This window comes from Alosa alosa, chromosome 3 (assembly GCF_017589495.1).
Source record: "Alosa alosa isolate M-15738 ecotype Scorff River chromosome 3, AALO_Geno_1.1, whole genome shotgun sequence".
Taxonomy (NCBI): domain Eukaryota; kingdom Metazoa; phylum Chordata; class Actinopteri; order Clupeiformes; family Clupeidae; genus Alosa; species Alosa alosa.
In genome coordinates, this window is record NC_063191.1 from 14389992 (window position 1) to 14396602 (window position 6611).

A 6611-nucleotide genomic window follows, 5' to 3' on the forward strand; every position below is an offset into this window, starting at 1 on the left:
CTGCTAAGTATGCTGATAATTGGTCCAGTGTTTGACTGTGTCAGTGATGTTTAACATGACAGGAGCTTGAAGTGAAAAGCTGTTGCTAATTGGCTGTTTAAGGGAACGTGTGTGTTTGACAAAAACAGGCTTAACTGAAAACGATAACAAGACAAAGGGCTACGGAAAACAAACTGTCACACAGGATGCCTAATTAGAGGCTTTTTGGGGTGCAGTGCTGAGAGGACCAGCTGAGAAGGGCTCGAGTATTTCCCTTTTCTCAATGGGAGTTCAGGGGCCCAAGAACACCTGCATGTGAACCCACATGCCCAAAGGTCATGCCACACTGACCCCCCTCCCCCAACACAGTCACACACACACACACACACACACACACACAAGAAGTACCATTAACACACCTGGGAAATGCCATTAGTAACTATTCTTCACAGGAAACTGCAAAGGAGATCTGATCTGAACTACAGTCTGTAATAGGGCTAATGAACACGGGAAGAAACAAGGGATGAGACTGCTGCCAAAATGTTCTTCCCGTAATAATACAAAGATATAAAATGTTATGATTATTTTAGATTAGTCCAATTTCATCGGTCATCTCAGAGCAATGTTCCAGAAAATGCAATAATTGACCATTTCAGGACCAAAAAAGGGCCTCACTATTTTGAGACAGAAGAAAGGGCCTCTCTTACAAACTGGTCCAAAAATAACTGCATTCATGATCTAACTGGCACACATGTGAGGGTCGGAGTTCTGTTGTGATCTCCTGTGTTCCCCATGTTTCTGAGCCTCCAGACGCACATTATGAAGTGGGTTTTCACACAGGATATTGGGCTGTCTGTCGGCGGGGAGTTTGACTTGTCAAGGTCACGTGTCAACACCTACCCGTCGCCAGGGTGACATCGCCGCGGGAAACAACGTGCCCTAACATCCAGCGGGCCCCGCTAAAGTATCGGCGGGGTGAAACCCCCTAACTCCTGGACGTGGAGCCCTGATTGATTATTTGTGAGGAAAGTCTGACTTTTATTGTTTATGTTTCAAGGATGGAGGCAGAAAACAAGCTCTGGCTTGGGGCTGGCTCAGGTTTAACAGACGTCTTTTGTGTTGCCTGGCCACTGCACTATGGCAGCCCTCACGCTGTCTCTCGGTCTTTCTGGGGGTAAACCCACTTCACTTGTGCTCAGGGACTATACTTGATCATTGACGGACTGACTGCCAGTCTTGTTTGTGGCTTTCAATATATGTTTGTGGAGCTTTTCCATTCAACTTTGCAGTAAACTTCTCCATTTATACTACCTTTTAATCAGACTACACACCGAATGGAGACTTTAGGATTGAATCTCTATAACACTTCCATATGTATACAATTATTGTGTATATACATAAATACTATGTTCTGTTTTATTCATACTTCTTAACAACACTCTTACCTGTCATTACTCCATACAAGTCAGACAGTCTATGAAGAAAATGACTTTTAACTGTTCATAGCAACATATACATAGCAACATTATTAATGGCAATGCTTGGCTGTTATTGGGATTTACCTGGGATTTATTCTACACACGCAACAGCGTTTCATTTAAAAGCCCATCCATGCAGCTCAGTGCAGGACAGTGCCGGCCTTTTCCCATCTAGAGCCATGATGCTGGCCTATGTTTGTGTGGATTAGACAGTCCCCCTCCTCCTCACCCCCTGACACACAGATTTATGATCCGTCGTATTTAGATAATGATGTAGATCAAACTGTTCGGGGAAAACAAACATGTATTTCATTCCTCACCCTGTTTAAATGCACGTCGTAAATTTCTTCTTTAAAACGTTTTTTTTTTTTTTTTAAAAAACCCTGGTGCCACTCGCCCCACCACACATATGTTTTTTAGAACAAGTCTTAACAGTAAAGACCCTTAATCGATTTGTATTTATTTTCTTTTTTCGTATTTTTATTTCCTTTTCTTTCTCTCTCTCTTTTTTAATTGGACAGATGAATAGCATTGCGGCCGTGGAGCATAGTGGCATTATTGTTTGGGTGCGGGTAAACAGAGGGCTGAATGGACTTGTAAAGCACAGGATAAACAGAGCTCTCTCAGGGAGGGATTGGGTGTCTGTTTATGGCCAGTAATACGAAGTGCACGGCTCTAAAGTGACTAATTACATCAGCTGCACGGATTTCGGGGGATGTTAGAAGAGAGAGGGAGGGAGGGGGAGAGAGAGAGAGAGAATGCATCAGTGTGAGTGTGTGTGTGTGTGTGTGTGTGTGTGTGTGTGAGAGAGAGAGAGTGTGTGTGAGTGTGTGTGTATAGTTTTGTGCTCATGTTGTATGTTGTGTGTAAATGAGAGAGCTCATAACAAGCATGAGGGACAATGTGACACTACAAGCAAAACACACATACACACACACACATACCTAAACACACACAAACACACTCACACACACACACACAAAAAGAAAGACCCAGAGAATTCCAGAGATGGAGACTTACACAAAGTGTGAGAGCAACAGAGACAGACAGAGAGAGAGAGAAGGAGAGGGATGAATGTTAGTGTCAGGAGGAGGAGGTAGTGTAGCGGTGGTAGACGCTGGCGTGGTGGTGAGGGGGGGGGGGGGAGGGGGCTGTGGTGGGGGGTGGGGGGAGGGTTGGTTTCCTGTGCCCTGATCTCTCCAGACTGCTCTCATTAAAAGCATTGCTCCTTCTTCCTCCCATATGACATGTTCCACACATGGGACAACCCCCCCCCCCATCCCGCACACACACACACACACACACACACCACTCCAACCAAACCTGCACTCCACCCGGAAGGCGTACAGCTGCGCAGCACGTCACATGGCCCCCTCGAACATTCCAAAATTGTCATGACAACCATTCACCTCCACCATGTTCATGTTTCCGACTGCTTTCTTTTGTTTTGATGGCAATGTATCATCCAAACTATTCATCAGCAGCCTTTCCCCTCAGTGTAGGAATTGGCTAAGTGTCATGGCTGGCTTTGCTTGTTTTCCAGTCCTTTGAAGACGCTAAATGGCACATACTTCTGTGGACATCCTCACAAACTTAACGAATAAGCAAAATTGAGAAAATAAGGAACCCAATAATAAAAGAAGATTTGATAGTACATACATGCTTCGATTCTGATGGCTGTTCGATTCCCTTCATGACAAGTCCCTTCTGTACATAATTTTGTCACCTCATTGCTTGGGCACTAACTAGACGCTTGCAGGTCCTCACACCTCAGGACTCCAATACCATGGATACTGGATACTAAAAAGTAACCTTAGTGGTTTGCCTTCATGCTTGACTTAGATCGAGGCCAGAGAGTTGTCATGAGGTGTGTGAGGTCAACACATCCCAGTCACCCTCAGAAAAGACTCTTTTGCTCACACACACAGAAAAATCAAGTATCACTCACTCACTTCTACATGCTCTCTTTCTTTCTTTCTTTCTTTCTTTTTTTCTTTCTCTCTCTCTCTCTCTCACACACACACTCCTGTTGAATGACCTAAGAGAGTTCAGCAACTGTGTTCAGCTGCCAACCACACCGACACTGCAGAATTATGTACCAGATTGCCTTTCCATGGAGCAAAAGAAATATGAATTTTCATTTAGGCTGATGGCAGGTAGCAGGTGTCCATGAAATTTATTGTGTAACTTCAGGGAACAAGAAAACTGTGGTTATTCCAAACTAATAATTAATGTGTACTTACATGTAGAAAACATAAGCATATTATTCTAAGGTAGCCATACATTTCAGGTACAGTTAAGGGGTTGCTGTAGACTTGGACATTTTAGAAACAGGAACTGCTGATAGGCTAAACTAGGTCAACAGACTCTCTTTTAGCCACAGACAAAACAATAACTGATCCCACTGGAAGGCTGTGTTCAGTCTCTTGCCTGTCTCTATGAAATAAATGCTCCCAATTAGTGTGAGTGGTGTGAGGGGCTAATTCTGTGACATCCTTATCATAAACATAATGTGGCATGCTAAAATGCTAACCGCTAATCAGTAGCTGTCAAAAACCAAACCAAAATTCTGCAGTCAAAAAGAGACAAAAAGAGGTTTACTTCTAAAGACTGACACACACACACACACACGTAGGCCTACGCACGCACATGCACACAGCAGTCTTCAGTGATGTTGAATCACCAGGGAAACGTTCTTACCGTGATGTGAGATGTGAGAGACAGTGATGAAGTTTCTGGCATCTCTCAAACTCCTGGCTGTTGGTGGAAGTGCTATTCTCGGATAGAGGTTTGCTTTGGAAAGGGCATATCAACAGGTCTGGCTTTAGAAAGTCAATGCTGCCACCCAGTGTTTACAAGCAGCAAAAACAGCCTATATCCTAGGACTAAGACCAAAGTCCTTTAAGTCAAGTCCCTCCACTCGGCAGCCATATTGCAACGCTTTTTGGGTACTCATCAGGCATCCTATTCGGCAGAAATGCGCATGCGCAAGGCTTCACAACACCAACCATGCTCCAGCGGCAAGTTCACAATACATGATTGGCATGATGTCTGCACAACACAGCACATAATTGGCTCAATGTAGTCACATCACACCACATGATTGACTCAATGTATACACACATCAACGTTTTAGCGAGGAAGGGGTGGGATATGTGTAGACAACTGCCATATTGGTGTTACAAACTAACCCTATGCATTTCTATTGAGGATTTTTTGAGTGCTGTGTCTCCTCATTAGAAAGTCTCTGCTAAGACCTTGAACTCATTCTTGTAGGCTACACTAGGCCTACAAGTATATACACCAGACTACAGTAGACTACTGTAGGGCCAATAGTTATTTATTTTGTGGGCTTGTGTGCTGGTATAGGCCACCAGTTCAACTTCAGAACAAAAGAACATAATGTTTTACATAGGCCTACTGATACAGACCTTCCTCTGTGTTTTCTGTTAGTGTTTGATATCCGTACCTTGTCCCTCCATCCAGTGGGCTGTTGGAAGTTGTCTCAAGGCCAAACTTGACCAATATGTCAAATAACACCTCTGTCTATTCATACTATGCAGGCAATGCCAGCACCTGAAATGGCTTTAAAGGACAAACAACCTGAAGAGCTGCCAAAATCTGGACGCCCAGCTATCAAATCCTGACCAAGTATGGGCAATAGAAACCACTCAAGGTCTCAGGTGAGCACAATCACTATGTTGTCTGCATGAGGCAATAAAAAATGAATTCTCCACAAACGATTGAGCTCAACTGAATTCAGGCATTGTTGTGAGGCAAATGTCCTAAATATTTCAGCCAACACTTTATATATCTCAGGTTGTCATGAATTCTCTCTCTGGCTTTTGTCCTTCAGGCTGCAGTTAGTGGGCCTGTACTTGCTGTTGATCATGTGAGATTGCTAAAGATGGCTGATGTGCTTCGTTCAGCCGCTTTCGTTGCTGGCAAGTTTCATGGGATAACGTAGCTCCTACGTACGTGGATGTTTTTTCTGTTGGGTGTCTGCACATGCAGCATTGAATAATGTCCCTCCTGTAAAGTCTTTCTTTCCGAGCACCTTCAATTAAAAGAATCAGGCTGTCGTTGTGACAAACACCACACCCATTTTATTTATTTATTTATTTTAAAGGAAAAGAAAATGTGCCCCCCCCCCTTCCTCTTTAGGAATTTTTAATCTTGGTAGGTGTGACATTTATGGCCAAAAGAGCAAATGTTTCCCCATAAAAGCTGTCAGGCTTTTTATTGCCTTATAAATACACAGTTCATTTGTTTCCTAGTCTGCCGGGTTGGACACAAAATTGAACAGAGGAGCGAAGGTGTTTGTGATGTGTAATCTCATTACCTCAAGGCCTCTGATGACGGCTGTATTAACGCGCCGCCGCCAATGATGTGGGCGTGAGGGGTGAGCACAGGTAAGTGTCAGGAGAGCTACAGTTTACGCTTTTCATTTTTAAAAGCGGAGCATTCCTTCGCAGAAACCGACCGGGTGGGAGAGCTGTGAAGTAAAACAGCGTGACCGGCTGTAGGGCCCTGCTGCTTTCCCCCCGGACACACCCCCACCAACACCCACACAACTCCCAAAACCATGAAATACGGCTGCCACGTATGCGCGGCCTAGTAACTGTAAATTCTGTTCCGAGTTACGAGCGTGTTAAAGTCTACCTGCATCCTGCCTGCGGGCTGTCTACTGCCTGCGCTCTGCGCCCATGGAGAATAGCCCTTTGGAATAACATGGTGGAGAGACTGAGAAATGGAGGTACATATTTGACTGTGCCTCCCTCTTTCTCTGTGACGGCAGTTAAGGGAGGTTATGAGAATAATTGGAACTCCCACTTCTTGATTTGCATCGCTGAGGCCTGGACCACCGGTGGTCCGAGCCTCTGGCGACAGCTCTTGACACGGACCTCGGTGTGGGACCTCTGGGAGACACACACTCTCACACACACACACCGCAAGAAAAAGTTCTCTCCCCCCCGAGCTCTTGTACAGGAAAAGCTATAGCAAAAGGCATACATCACCACTTGTCCGGACGTATTTGTGTGGATACAGGGAGGAAGAGATTAACAAGAACTAGAGGAGGAAAATGTCAGTCAAAAGAAAATATAGGTGTTAAGAGTAGATGTATGTAACGGTAGATGTATAGCTCTACGGGGA